The following is a 16,231-nucleotide window of genomic DNA, read 5'->3' on the forward strand; positions in this document are numbered from 1 at the left end:
AGGGGCCACAATATATTTTTTTGCTTGTGTTTTGTTTTGTGTTTCTTCATCAAATTGATGTTAATATGGGATGGTAGACACAATCTTCCATAAGACTATGTGTTTTAGCCATGGCTCTGTTTGTCTTTGTAGCTTATTCCTGCTGGTCATTCCTTGCAGGAAAAAAAAGTACAAAAGATAATGGGGCATTAATAGGAGTCCGAACCTGAGAAGGCTGAGGGGATGGCATGCTGGAAGGTCCCGCTCAATGCTGATGCTCCTGAGATGACATAGAGCTGGTCACTGTCAGGGCCAGCCCTACCATTAGGTGAAATGAGACATGTGCCTAGAACAGCAGATTCTGAGCGTCTTGGAATGGCAAAGATTGGTTATTTTATGTGTGTTCACTTTAAAAACAACCCAATACTAGCGATGGGAAGAGATACAGTGTTTCCCCAAAAATAAGGCAGGCTCTTATATTCATTTCTGCTCCAAAAATGCATTAGGGCTTATTTTCAGGGGGTGTTTTTTTTTTCCATGTACAACCATCTATATTTATTCAAATACAATCAGATCATCTTCTTCTGGTTGCTGCACAATGGTGGAGGGCGGGGTTTCACTTAACTAGGGCTTATTTTTCGGGTAGGGCTTATATTACGAGCATCCTGAAAATCATACTAGGGCTTATTTTCAGGTTAGGACTTATTGTCGGGAAAACAGGGTACTAGTGGGATTTTCTGCCTCCTTATCTAAACTGATTTGACTGGTTGTGGGTACTGCACACTTCAAGCTGGGTGGAATGAATGAATGAATGAATCAATCAATCAATCAATGAATCAATGAATCAATGAATCAATGAATGAATAGACAAACAAACAAACAATTTTAAAAAGTAAATTTGCTATTTCAATTCAGCGAGCAAAATGCCTTGACCTCACCCTTCATGCTGTCTCACTCCACTCTATTTCACCTAGGTTCTGTGAAGAAAAAGCGGAATTACCTCTGTATATTTCACCCTGGCCACCATATGAATAGATAAAACAATACAAGGTCTGGCATGTGAAAGCAGCATGTGGCTAGATCTCTGGTCCAGAGATGTGCCTTTGTTCTATTTTTACCCTGTAACCTGGGAGGAGACGTCCCACTCAAGAAGTATCACACCCCTTTTTGCAGGCCACAGAGGAGTTTACAGTCACTCCCATTACTCTGCTGAAGGCCTACAATCAGAATACAGCAGTTAATAAACATCTAACATGATTGTGTTTGCTCTTTGCCGCTGACATTTTTGTGTGCTTGGCTGATCAGGCTTATTTCCCTTATATTTATTGACTTGATCAGGTGCTTCTCTTTCCTTCTTTCAGGTTCCAAATAACAGCTCCACTCTAATCTCCAGAAACTCATCATCATTTCTGGTGCGCAGAGATTTGCTCAGCTCCAAAGGGAGAGGATGAAAAAGGAGCCCTCCACTGAAATATGTATGCTTTATTGAAGGAGACTGGTGCTAAAGTCAATTTTTCTGGAGGCTGCTCAAACCGGTGGCATGCCCCAGATTTTTTAGGAAGTAAATCCAGCTTCAGCAGAAACAGAAAAGCAGGTCTCTCTTGCATTTTACAGATTCTTTGACCCTGTGTGCCTTGGGTGGATAAAAAAAATGTCAATGATGGATTTGGAATTACAGTTTGTAAGACATTTGATATAATACAAAAGGTTTTGAGCCAGAATTCAAGACACCCTTGCATCTTTCTTGGTGACTCACAATGGCTGCGGATACCTCCCTCTCAGTTCTTATTCACATTGGTTATTGCATTAGCAGAGTTGTGAAAAATGACGGCCTTAATGATAGCAGGTTGGACAGGCTGGGGCCATCTTCCAGAAATCCACGGGCACAAAATATTTCCTATGCATCCAAGGTTTGAAAAACAGAGCAAAACTAAAAAAGACATCATGGAATCTTTAGGACTTCTCTTCCTCCTTTCCCCCTCACAGGTCAGGGAATGGGTACTGGCCTTCATTCCTTTTGTTTCTGTTTATTTCTCCTGCAGTTCTGGTTAAGATATAGGATAAGGGAGAGCATTTGCAGCTATTTGAAGAAGGCCAGTTGCCATAGTTAAAGCCCTTTCCACACATGGCTTGCTGCATTAAATGGATAAATATATATTATTTATTAATAATAATTTCTCTAGCATGCCTAAATTTTGCAAGATGCTTGGTGCTAATTTTCTCATTTATTCTCATAACCACACTGTGATATTGGTCTTCTCCTATAATAACGAAAGAAAAGGAGAAAGAAAGAGAAGAGATTTGCCTGAGTGTTTCTTGGTAATTTTGAAATCCAGCCCCATCCAAGTCTATATTCCATATCTATATACTGCCCCCCCCCAAAAAAATTGCCCTGTATTGGCTGCTGAATTCAGTGCCCCATGTCTGCACAGGAGCAGCTTGTTAATCAGCAGCAATAATCCTAAAAGGTGCTCACAGCTCTTTTCACTTTCAATTAAGAACATCTCCATCTTCTTGGCTGCTGCTTACCAATAAAATGCTGCCTGCCCACACACAGACCACAAAATCCTTACGACTTTAAAAAGAGAAATGGCCTCCCTCCTTCTAGCCTGGTACAAGCATGGACAGAACTGGGCATTCATAAGAATGTTGGTCATTAGTATGGATCACTGAGAATTTCAATTCAGATTGCTTACATAAGAATTCAACCAAATTTACAAATTGTCACCCTTCACATTTAGGGTCGAGAGTATTTAAGATTTTAAAAGATTAAAAATGTGGAAGGAGCTGAAAGGGAGTAATGTATGAGTCCAGGTTGGGTATTTGAGTGTTTTCCTCTTATATGTCTGTGTCTTATTCCTTTTGTGCATTCAACCATGTTCATGTTGAGTTAGTGTTGCCACCTCTGTTTTCTGAGAGGCTCGTCATCTGTGCCTTTCCCCCCTCCCCAATATGAGAAGCACCTAGTCCTTTTCATATGAGGAATAGTTTTACCCCTTGAACTGGGAATATCTCCATTGGAGATGGGGGAGAATCCTAGGCTCTCTCTCTCTCTCTCTCTCTTTTTTTTTTTTGAGAATTTCCCCAAAAATTGAGTTCACTTCTGCTTATTTTTGAGCTAGAAAGAACTTGACATTTTAAAATTTTGAATACAGGATCCAGCAAAACAGGCAAGGTTTTTTTTTTCATCCATACAAATCAGCCCTTCCAACTGAAGTCAAATGTAACAGACAATAGACATGATTTTGAAATACAGCATGACTAGAGACACAGTAGAGAGGTTTAAATAGGTAATTAAAAAAAAACAACTCCACACAGATAATCTATTGGTGTATGTACATCTGTATGACAGGATATGCTTCCCCAACCTCATGCCCTCTAATTTTTTTAACTAGAGCTACCATCAGCTAATGGCCAATAGTTAGGTTTGTAGTTAGTTGGAGTCCCTAAATATCTGGAGGGCAACAAGTTGGGAAAAGCTGTTTTGGGAAATGTGCCAGTCACTCTGAGAGAAATAAGCTCTCTCAGGTGTACATGAAAATGACAGACAAAAGAAAGGGAATTTCAAGCTACGATAGGCAATAAATTTGGTTTAATTGAGTTACAATTGCTGTTTGGGGGAAAAACTATGTTCCTTATTCAGAAGAAACAGAATAAAACAGTGTTCTATGAAAACAATCAGAGATTCTTCTTTAAAAATTATTGGTCATGAGTCTTTGTGACTTTGGCCATGGTCACAGCAGCAAAATATCTCCCTTTGGTTAACACGACTTTTCATTGTGTTCCTGTTGTACTTTGAGATCACGTGTTATTTATTCCAGGATATGTGTCCCCATGTAGTTTTGGGTTACCAAGTCATTTCCATTCAATAAGCGCCTAGAGCTTCTTGTTGAGACCATTTGATAGAAGTTTTGCTTCCCCAAGTCCCGAAATGAAGACGCAGACAACGTACATTTGGTATTAAACATGGGCCACACTTTATTAGCCAAATCAAATTTCCTTAAGCCAAATGAAACCAAATCCATATTGAGGGGACCTGCGGTAGTGCGGGGAAATAACACCAAATAATTCCTTATATGCCAATGGGCGAATCCCAGCCCCCAGGTTCCAGCTGTACTACCGACCGGTGGAACCTGGAAGGCTTAATTAAAACACCCGGACCTCCAGCCATCTCCTTTAATGACTTTTTGGTCCGAAGGTGTTTCAGCGCCTCAGTTGCCTTCAGCCCTGTAATCGCACGATCCGCAGGAACTGTCAGCATTGACGCACTGTTACTTAAGAAATATTACCAAAAGGGAAACACCGTGACGACCAGTTATTCCCGCACTACCCGCCAGTGTGACCAGGATTATATAAGAAAACCTACAATCGTTGCCCCAAAACAACGTCCCCCCCCGTTCCAGTGTGGGATAGGCGAAAAATCCCCCCATCCACCAGCCAATCAGGATGAAGGTCAAAAATTCCTATCCGGCCCCCAGAAACGGGCGACCCCAAACACACTAGAACAAAGAGGGTTGGGCGGGCGGGTGCCTGCGCCAAAGAGCCCTTTGCGGCGAACCGACGCTATCTTAAATAGCGTCGGTTCGCGTCATCTAACCACGTGGGCCCCGTTGTCTGCACTTCCGGCCCCGGGTAAGCAAACTCACTGCGGCTTCCGAGGGCGTTTTCTCGCCCCTTCAGCGCGCGAACCCTTGCTTCCCCAAGTCCCGAAATGAAGACGCAGACAACGTACATTTGGTATTAAACATGGGCCACACTTTATTAGCCAAATCAAATTTCCTTAAGCCAAATGAAACCAAATCCATATTGAGGGGACCTGCGGTAGTGCGGGGAAATAACACCAAATAATTCCTTATGTGCCAATGGGCGAATCCCAGCCCCCAGGTTCCAGCTGTACTACCGACCGGTGGAACCTGGAAGGCTTAATTAAAACACCCGGACCTCCAGCCATCTCCTTTAATGACTTTTTGGTCCGAAGGTGTTTCAGCGCCTCAGTTGCCTTCAGCCCTGTAATCGCACGATCCGCAGGAACTGTCAGCATTGACGCACTGTTACTTAAGAAATATTACCAAAAGGGAAACACCGAGACGACCAGTTATTCCCGCACTACCCGCCACCACATGAGGACTAGCATCGGCTATGTCCCATGAGCCCACCAAGACAACCAAATTCCTCCAGCAGGCCCCCTCTCAAATCATCCAAGAAAACGTCCAAACCTGCATCGGACAGGTGGACCCCATCTTCGCGGAAATATTCCAGTTTGGATGTCAAGATTCTGCGATGGCCAATCACAGAACCAAATCCACGTTTGCTTACCCTTCTGCAAACTTCCTTATTAACTAAACGACGGGCATGATTTACCCTGTCCGCATTAATAGCACCACGCCAAATTACGCGTGGAATGATCGTCGACCAAACGATCCTCATCCTGGGATATAAGGCATGTAGCCTATCAAAATCCCGCAATATATCCAGGATCAATGCCTTACCGGACACCTGGGGCAAATCATTGCCCCCCAAGTGAACCACCAAGATGTCAGGAGGCGAACTTCCAAATGCCGTAAGCCGACCAAGTTGAATCCATCGCATGCCTCGCATGCCCCTCCATGTAATGGAGGCTTGGGCTCCCAAACCTAAATCACGTCCCCACCTGGAATCAGCAGCATATCGAGCTGCCCAATAGATGAAGCTATGACCCACCATCACAACGTTCCATCGTGCCTCCGGCATCACTCCTCCTGAAAGACAAAAAACAACCTCTACCTACATGTTAGGCAATTGTCTGATATATTTATTGTAACAGCCCGACGACCAACGACCAAGCTGCTTGATTCGTCCAGCATCGTAACCCATAGCCGCTGCAGTCGAAGCCGCCCCTATTCTAAATGAATGTGTGCCAAATCGCATGCCCTGGACCCCCACTTTTTCCAGCGCCATATCAGTGAGTTTCCAAAACTGATATTTTGACAGGGGCGTACCGTCAGCATGTTGAAAGAAATACCCACCAGCAGTTCCCCTGACACTAATAAATTGTCTTACCGCCCGTACTGGGCACAATTTGTCTATACTACAACGACCCAACCTAACTTGACCACCTTTCCCATGCTGGTCAGTTTTGGACCTCCTAATCCGAAATGTGACCTGATCCTGCTGCATCCCTACGTCTGCCCACTGTAACGCTGCCCGGGATTCATCTGTTTTACTCAAAGCTACCAGCTCACTAATTCGCAGCGCCCCAAAAAAGGCCACTAAAGATGCTGTACGAACAAGCACTGTTTCGTAGCCATCCTTACATATGACACCCCATAGGTCCACCAAACTCTCTAAAATCCTTGGGGATATAGGAGTCCTGTTATCCCTTGACCGACCCCTCTCCCGAGACCATCCCTCAATCATTTTCTTAATTCTAAATTCCCCTGACCAATCCTTCCAACCATTCGCTTTCGCATAGAATTTCAAAGCTCCCAACTTACCCTGAATGGTACTAGGGGCCAAACCCTTCCTATGCAAGTCCACCATAAATTGCTGTATGTGTTCAACCGGTGCTGGCCACCTCAATTCCAGTCGGGCCCTGCCCCTGAATTCCGAAAACTCCTGCACTACCATTCTATATTTCGTTCCCGTCCTTGGGGCCAATGCCATACCTATCGCTCGCGACGCTTCCTCACGCCAATCTGCCAGACCTCCGCCGGAAGCACTTCTGGCAGATCCCTGGCCTCTGGTGCCAGTTCCCTGAAACGCCGGATCTGTTGGCGTGAAAGAGCGTCAGCTATCTGGTTATCTAAGCCAGGCACATGACGCGCATGCACCACGACGTTACAGCGGAGCGCCTTCAAAGTAAATGCCCTGACTAACTCCATGACCCTCTCTGAACGTGATGTCAAATTGTTAATAATGTGCATCACCGCCTGATTGTCGCACCAAAATCGCACTACAGTATTGGCCCATTCTTCTGCCCATAACCATAGTGCTCCGACTATCGGAAAGAATTCCAAAAATGTCAAATCCCTGGTAATACCCAGGTGATGCCATTCATCCGGCCACAACCCTGCACACCACCTACCCTGAAAATAAATGCCAAACCCTAAAGCCCCGGCGGCATCGGAATTCACCTGGACGTCTGCCCTAAGGTTAATCTCCCACCTCCAAAAGGAAACCCCATTAAACTGATCCAAAAACTGTTCCCATATCCGCAGATCCTCTCTCATCCCCCGTGTTATCCTTGTTTTATGAAATGGTTTCTTCAACCCTGACATGGCGCTGGAAAATCGCCTTACAAAAGCCCGTCCCGGCGCTACTACCTTACAGGCGACATTCAAATGTCCAACCAACTGTTGCAGCTCCCTTAATGTTGCCTTCTTTCTACCCCCGAAACTCCTGACCAGCTCCCTAATGTTTACTAATTTGTCCTGCGGCAATCTGGAGGCCTGTCGAGTCGTGTCCAGCTCAATTCCTAAGAAGGTAAGGGTTGTTGACGGCCCTTCCGTTTTCTCCTCTGCCAATGGCAATCCTAACTCCGCTGCCAATTCCCGGAAAGCTTCCAAAAACCTAGAACACCTACCAGTGTTTGCCTGTCCACAAAACAAAAAATCATCTAGGTAATGTGCTGTCAATGCACATCCAATCTTCTGCCGTAGCAGCCATTCTAAAAATGTACTGAACCGTTCGAAGGCCGCGCACGAGATCGAACACCCCATAGGGAGGGCCCTGTCGACATAGTAATGGCCCTGAAACTGAAAACCCAATAAATTAAAATCATCTGGGTGGACAGGCAAAATTCGGAAAGCCGATTTTACATCGGCCTTGGCCAGCTCAGCATTGATGCCACAGGATCTGACCATTCGAACCGCCTCATCAAATGATGTGTACCTAACTGAGCACAGCTCCTCCGGTATGGCATCGTTTACAGACTCGCCCTCCGGATAAGACAAATGGTGTATCAACCGAAATTCCCCTGGGAGTTTCTTAGGAACGATTCCCAGAGGCGAAACCCGTAGGTCAACCAGTGGAGGCCTAGCAAACGGCCCCAACACCCTACCTTCTCTCACTTCCTTATTGATCTTTGTCAAAACCACTTCTTCCATACCTTCAACCGACCTCAAATTCCTAGCAAAAAATGCCCTTCGAGTACCCAATGCTGGTATCCGAAAGCCATGTCTAAACCCGTCACGCAAATATGCTGCATCGTCCTGTCTGGGATAATGCAACAAACTCCCCTCTAATTTGTCAATTCTGATTGGTGTTGGTCCCCTTACCCGAAGATCCGCCACCCCCTTCGGGCTTCCTACCGGAACCACCTTGCCTGCCCTGTCGCTGTCCCCCAGCCCTGAAGCAATTGGACCTTGGATGTTTGCCTCCACAGGTAATACATTCATGCTTGAACCTGCAAGGGGACTTGTTGCATGACCCCCTATTGTTAAACTCATAGCAGGGCAGACGGGGTTGAACCGTCTGCCCCGCCCCCTGGCGGGTACCAGCATTCCCTGCGAACTTAATATTAAGGTGTCCACAGTCGAATCTGTCACCCAAATTCGTTTTGGCAGGCGACATGTGTTGTAACCAAAGCCCAGGGTGCACTTCATCCCAACGCAGTTCCGGCCTGATAGCACTCCTCATTCGGAATGCTTCATCGTACCGTAACCATGCCTGACCCTCAAATTCAGCCTTCGCTCTACGTAGTATATCATAATACTGGAAAAGGGCCGAAGCCTTCCAGGGTTGCATCTTTACTAACACCCCGGCATATATGGTAAAACCAGTCACCCAATTATTCCAATTCCTATCCGGCCTCTTCCGCCTATGTTTTTCTTTAATTTTTTCATCGTCCTTGTCCAGCTCCTTCACTTCATATTCCCTATTCAGAAGATCATAGAAGTCAATGTACTCGCCTTGCCAGATTCGCTCCTTAATTGCTGGCGTCAGATGGTCTCCCAGTGGAGTACTGTAATCTGTGTAAGGCGTGGCTAGGAAAGGCGTTGAGTTATAGCCCGTATTGGGTACAGAGGGGTGCCGTGACATGCTTAACTCCCTACCTTCTCTTGCAGACCCATTGTTATCTTGCATTGTACCAGGCATACCCCATCCCAACCATTGAGGGGCAACCTGTGGCCAAAAACCACCAGGCCATGGCATGGGAGATGACATCCCCATGTTAGGATATCCCATAGGTTGCTGTTGGCCATCACCCCACGGCCAGACTACCCCTTGTGCTGCTGTGTTGTGCTTTCCATCATACTCACCCCTTCCATCCGTCCGTGCAGCCTCAGCCGCCCCCGGTGTGTATGTGGCCGTGTCCTCATAGGGGTCATATCCATAGGATGTTCCTTCCCCAGCATCTACATTGCTTGCCGTCGCCGTCCTCTTACGCTTGCGGCCCCTGTTATCCACATGCTCCTTTGATGTGCCTTCGCCTTCGTCGCGGTCTCCACGCTCATGACCCTGCTCAGACTCAATTACATCAAGACGCCTGGTGAGTTCACACGTAAGAGCCTTCAATTCAGCCCTCCGTTTTCCCTTTGACTCCCTTGCAGACCGGCGAGGCGTAACCTCATCTCCACTATTGGCCCTTTTTTCCAATCTCTTTGCCTCCATGCTTGCCACCTTAGAATGTAACTCCCTTAGCATAGCCCAGGATTCATCTTCAGAGGATGATTGCAAGGGTGATTGCTGCATCTCCACCGGTCGCTGTACCGGTTCCTTGCCTCTCTTCCTACCACCTCCTTTTTTAGGCGGCATCCTGTAAGATATGCCTATCCCTTAGTCCTTGTTTGTGTATTTTACGTATTTATTTATATATGTGTGTATTTATTATTATTATTACTATTATTAAAAGATATGACTATTTATTTATTTTATGTATTTGTGGAGATATATATATATCTATACTGCAGCCCGTATCAACAAGTTGGTCTGCAGCCCACTCAGTATTCAAGATCCGTAGGCACTATCAATCTCCAGAATAACCAACTCTGCCCACACACCCCTTCAGTTTTTTTTTTTTTTTGAAAATGAAACCAACTTTTTAAAATGGCCGCCGCCAGTAGGCCATGCGGCCGATCAAGCTCTGCAAAATGGCCGCCACCTCAAACCAGCCGTCCTTAGACCCTTTTTAATTTCCTTGTGCAGCCTAACCACCCTAGCAGCGTGCCAACGCCTCCCTTAACAACGGCGCAAGGCCACTTCGAGAGTGCAGACCCTAACCCCCACTATCACAATAAAAGCCACCCAATGCGCCGCACCCGCCAGGCGGTCCACCCCCCCGTAACCGCCCCCCCACACCCCGCTCCCACCCCTCCGATCCCCGCCAACCACCGCCGTTCGAATCGGCGCTCACTAGCAGCCCCGCGGCAGCCAGCCAGGGAAAGGAAGGAAAGATCCCAGAAAACTAGGGGGTGAAGAGTGAGCGAGCGGGGCGAGGACTAGAACAATAAAGGGTGGGGGGGGAGCCGCCGCTGATCGTCGGAGCCGCGGCGCGCTCCCCAGCAGCCCTGTGGCAGCCAGCAAATACAAAGCAGCACGATCCAGGCGACCTGGGGGGTGGCGGTTAAACCCGCGGGGAGGAAACAGGAACAAAAGGGGGGGGAGCACAGCTGATCGTCGGGCCGCGGCGCGCTTCTCAGCAGCCCCGCGGCAGCCAGCCAGCGACCAGCAGACAAGCCCCAGGCGAACCAGGGGTAGAGAGTGAGCAAGCGGGGAGGGAACAGGCCAAGGGGGATCCCAGCTGATCGTCGGAGCTGCGGCGCGGCAGCACAGCCCCGCCGCCGCCCGCTCCCACCCGGACCTCTCAGACACCTCCTCCCTTCGCTCGTATCCAACAACAAACCAACGCCGACCACCACGTCCAGAGCTCCTACAGCACTCTCCTCTTCAAGTGCCTGCGCCAAAGAGCCCTTTGTGGCGAACCGACGCTATCTTAAATAGCGTCGGTTCGCGTCATCTAACCACGTGGGCCCCGTTGTCTGCACTTCCGGCCCCGGGTAAGCAAACTCGCCGCGGCTTCCGAGGGCGTTGTCTCGCCCCTTCAGCGCGCGAACCCATCCGACACATTGACACAAATACAGGAGAAAAAAAATAAAGACATTTTAAACAGACATGTATGGTGACAGTAGTTCAAAAAAGTGGTGATAAGATCATTCGCACACGCAGCAATGAAACATTTTATTTTAAAAAAGGTCCATGAAAAAAAGTAGAAGCCTCTGGCCAAGCAAGAAATGATGCACAGTTAGCATGCTTGCTAGGTAAATAGCCATGCGTCATGTGACTGCAAATTTAAATTGCAAAATCAAAGGGGAAGAAAACATTTTGTTGGTGTGACCATGGCCTTTGCCTGTCTCTGTCTCTCTCTGTCTTACACTCCCATCACCACCTTCCTTCTGTGCAGAGTTTAGAAAAGTTACATCTCTCAGATCCCCACAGCCAGCATGGCCAGTTCCACAACCAGAGTGGACTAACCTGACCATGCTGGCCGAGGAAATCTGTTAGCTGTAGTCCAAAAACCTAATTTTTCCCCCAAACTCAGCTGTATACACTGAGAGAGGAAAGAGGATCTTGTCTCCTGCATGGGTTTTATTCAGGATAAAACACCTGGCTTTGGCTTATGACTTGGTTCTCTAGTAACCGTCAAGGCTAAGCTCTCTAACCATGGGTGGTCTCAAATAACCTGTCCAGACACAGGAAGGTCACTGAGAAATCACCAGCATGGAGAAAAGGCATCACTCAAAAAGGCACAGATTTCAACAAAATGTACATATATGTATTTATTTGTTGAGGTGGGAGATTAAATGGAATTAGTACAATTTAAATACAAATACATATCACCACATTGGGCAAGATTAGAACCAAGTGACCTGAGTGCATGTTCAGTGTTTTGTTTAGAGTCTAACCATTGACAGACAGTTTGCTTTACCGTCTTACAGTTCTATATCATTCCTGAGAATATGACCTAGACAGCCCTTCCGTTAAACAAGACAATCGCTTCAAACAGAGGGCAATGCTCTGCTAGCACTACAAACAGTGGACTGTCACGAGCCAGCTAGGATACATACACCTTGCTTATGTGAGAATGGACATCTACAACATTGTAAGGTGTACAATATTCTGTCCTTATTGCCATTCTGCAAGGAATCCTGGGATCTGTGCGGACAAAAGTAGGAATTCTGCCAAAAATTCTATCAGATGACTGTTGAAGATACAGGTGCTTTCACATTCTGAGATTTCCAGGACCCACTAATGAATTTCACATTGGTACACCCTGTTTCCAGTGCAGTCATACTTTTATAATGGGCATCAACATTATTAAATCAATCCATGCCTCTCTTCTTTTCTTCATCGTCCTGCTCTTGACCCTCTAGTCAGTATCTTCAGCCTCCAGAGGCTAGTAGTTGAAGGCATTCCAATACCTGCATATTAATGAACAATAATTAATAATGAATTAAGTTACACTTAATTAACATTTGCAGCGCTTCCGGCCCCTTTGTCTCTGACCTGCTTTGCTAGTATTAGTGAACAGCTAGAGTTACAGCAGAGCAACATTCATCTTTCTACCTCCGCCTGCACTTCACTGCCATTGGCTCCATCTATTACTTCCTATTTTGTCACCCAGGGTCCTTTTCTTCTCCTGCCTTGGTCATCCTGCTCAATAGGTCCATGGTTTAGGTAACTGGTCGCAGAACCTGAGTTTGGGAATTCAGTTCCTTGGCAGGGGCTGGACTTGATGATCCATAGGGTGCCTTCCAGCTCCGCAGTTCCAATATATCATTATTATTATTATTCAAAAATACAAGGCACATTCAATCAAAATTTTACAAACATTGACCGGTATTATATAACAGATACAAGTTTGAATCAAAAACTTTGTGTAGCCATCCTTCAGTCTTGAGAGACTATGGTAATGTGCTCTGTACGGAGGACTTGGAACAGCGTCTAGTGTGGCTGAGAAGGCCAATACGAGACTGACAATCCCTTCCACGCTAAAGACAACTACAATCTGTCCCCTGTCCAGCTGCCTGATTTTGCTGTTTTCGTGACTGCCTTTTTGCCTCAGCCTGCTGGACAAGGGTCTCTTCAAATTGGGAGAGGCCGTGATGCACCTGCCTGCCTCCAGGCTGAATGCTCAGATGTCAAAGTTTCCCATCTGTTGAGGTCCATTCCTAAGGCCTTCAGATCCCACTTGCAGATATCCTTGTATTGCATCTGTGGTCTCCCTCTGGGGTGAATTCCCTGCACTAATTCCCCATACAAGAGATCTTTTGGAATCTGAGTCAGAAGAATCTCATTTCGCAGTGGTTAAATTGCTGTACTGCAGCCAAAACTGTGCTCAAGACCTGGGGTTCAATCCCAGGTAGCCGGCCCAAGGTTGACTCAGCCTTCTATCCTTCTGAGATTGGTAAAATGAGTACCCAGCTCGCTTTGGGGGGGGGGGCAATGTGTATCCTGCATAATTAACTTGTAAACTGCCCAGAGAGTGCTTGAAGCACTGTGGGGTGGTATATAAGCAGCACACTTTTTTCCCCTTTCTTTCTCAGGCATTCTCACAACATGCCCAAGCCAACGTAGACATCGCTGTTTCAGTAATGTATACACACTAGAAATTCCAGCTTGCTCTCAATCTAGAGAGATTAAAGAACTTCCATATGATCTAGTCTGGAGATAGACATCTTCTGTTGCCGTTCCAAAGGCATGCTTCAACATGACATCAAAAAAATCCCAAACAGGATTGGCACGAAGACACAGCCCTGTTTCACTCTGCTTCGGATGTCGAAGCGATCTGAGGTTGAGCCATCAAAAACTACAGTGCCCGTCATTTCCTCATGAAAGGACCTGATGATGTTAAGGAGTCGAGGTGGACATCAAATCTTGGGAAGTATTTTAAAAAGGCCATCCTTACTAACCAAATCAAAGGCCTTTGTAAGGCCACAAAGGTGGCTGTTGTTGTTTCCTACATTTCGCCTGCAACTGTCTGAGGGAAAATACCAAAACTTAAATGCAAAAACTTAAGTATCTGTTAAATATCAACCCAGTTTGTATGCTGCTCTTAATATTGCCATTTTTTGTAGCTCTGATGGTATGATTTCTGAGATTTGCAACTGCTTATAATACTGTGTGAAATTTCTTTATATTGTTCCCAAAGCCCCAATGACTATGGGGACCACTGAAGTGTGTTTCATTCACAAGCAAGATTTTTCAGTTGCGAGATCTCTGTATTTTGTTAGTTTTTCCAGTTGTTGTTCTATCCTATCAGGCAATACCCTGTTGCATTTTTCACTCCCTTTCTTCCACAGAATCTTTTTAAGTATCTGAACAGGCTGCCTTCTCTTCCCATCTTCTTTCCTTCCACATTCCTTCTCTCGCCCCTTCTTTGCACATTCTTTCCTCCTCACTGTGGTACCCAAATTGGTTTACAGCCCAATAACATTGCAAGGAATATCTCAAAAGGCAAACCACTCGTCATCCCATCTCTTCTCTCCCCGCATCCACAACAATTCACTGTAGGGCCCTTTGAACCCTGCAAACATGTCATTTAGCGTGCCAAGAATATGCGAATTGCAATAACTGAAAGCAGAGAAAGAATCTCTCATTTTTCTATTAAAATTATAGGCATAACACTATTAAGAACATGATTCAGAGTTTATGAACACATTATTTATATTGATTTATCCCTGGAGCTGTCAAGACGTCTCAAAAATAATTAGAGTTGGCACATCCAATGCTGGAATTAAATGTTGATATCATATAATGAAAATTACATGCTTTGGATTTTCTGTGCTGTAGCAAAGCACTAAAACAAATACCAACATCTGCATAGTGCGGCCTGCACAGCCTATTAATTAGGTTCTGCAACCAATCAAGTCATTTATGACAAAGACAGGAAGGGCCTATCTGATTTGTCAGGAACATAATAGCTTGAGGCTGTCTGTGAAAATACAGAGCATCATAAAATGAAAGGTGACAAGGCTTATACTTCGCAAATGGACAGGAACGTAATATTGTTTCATAAGAGCTTGTGTTTCAGTAACTCAAGATCCACTCTTTCATGCCAGGTTTCTAATTTCATCCGCTACAATTCCTCTTCAGCAGCTTATTTATCCAGCCACTCTCCAGTCCATGCACAGTACATGTGGACATGACATTTATCTAGTTTGGGGATGCACATCGTCACATATTTAGTTCTCATATGTCAATGCAAAACAAAATCCAGGAGTTTTCTCCCCACTGGAGGCTTTGTTCAAATTCTGGCACTTTTGAACAAAAAAAAAAAATCATAGACGTATTTGAACACAATCCCCTCCCTCTGTATTTTGCACACAAAACCCTGCATTTTGTGCAGAAAAACCTTGTATTTTCATAGAAAATCTTGCATTTCTGCAAAGTACAAAACAGAATTATTTAAAGCTGCTTTTTGTTAGTGCTTTAACCACAGACCTAAGATGTCCAAATGTATAAATGCAGCTTTTAAAGTCAGTGACAGGGTTTTATTCCTTTTTTGTATTGTTGATTTTAATGTGATTTGACATGTTGCAAACTGCCCGGAGAGTATTTGCACTAATGGGGTGTATACAAGTTGAAAAACAAAAGAAAAAACAAACCAATACATTTAATGCAAAATGTGGGGCTTTTTGTGAAGGCTGTTATTGATGAAAATAGTACTGGTGTTCCATTGTTGTGTGTTAAATCACCAAAACAAACAAACAAAAAACCCACCTCACAGTTGTTGTATGTCAGTCACTGAGTGTCACGACACCTTATTTTCACTGAGGACAAGAAAATTTAGATTTGTAACATCCTTAATCCAGGACAGTGAGAAAACCTCATGGGATCATCTGTTGGTGTAAACAGGGATGTGCGCTCCCTCTAGGATCACTATCCATATACAATGTTCATAAATAGATCCCAAGATAAGCTAATAGCTGAAATCCCCTTGTTAAGGGCAACCATTGGGAGCCACAGAATTGGGAGGGAGAAAGATTTAAAAGTGGAAGATAGCCATAGTCACTCTTCATACTGCTGCTGGGAATAGTGGTGGCAGTTTTCTGGTTTTAAATAGTTTCCCCTTCCATTCCACAGCACCCAAAGACTAGAATAATAGAATCATAGATTAATTGAGTTGGAAGGGCCCTATAATGCCATTGAGTCCAATCCCCTGCTCAATGCAGGAATCCACATCAAAGGTGATCCAACAAATGGTTGTCCTATTGTCTTTTGAAGGCCTCCAATATTGGAGTGCTTGCTACCTGCCAAGGTACAGTAGCTAATT

This window comes from Pogona vitticeps, chromosome 4 (genome assembly GCF_051106095.1).
Source record: "Pogona vitticeps strain Pit_001003342236 chromosome 4, PviZW2.1, whole genome shotgun sequence".
Lineage (NCBI taxonomy): Eukaryota > Metazoa > Chordata > Lepidosauria > Squamata > Agamidae > Pogona > Pogona vitticeps.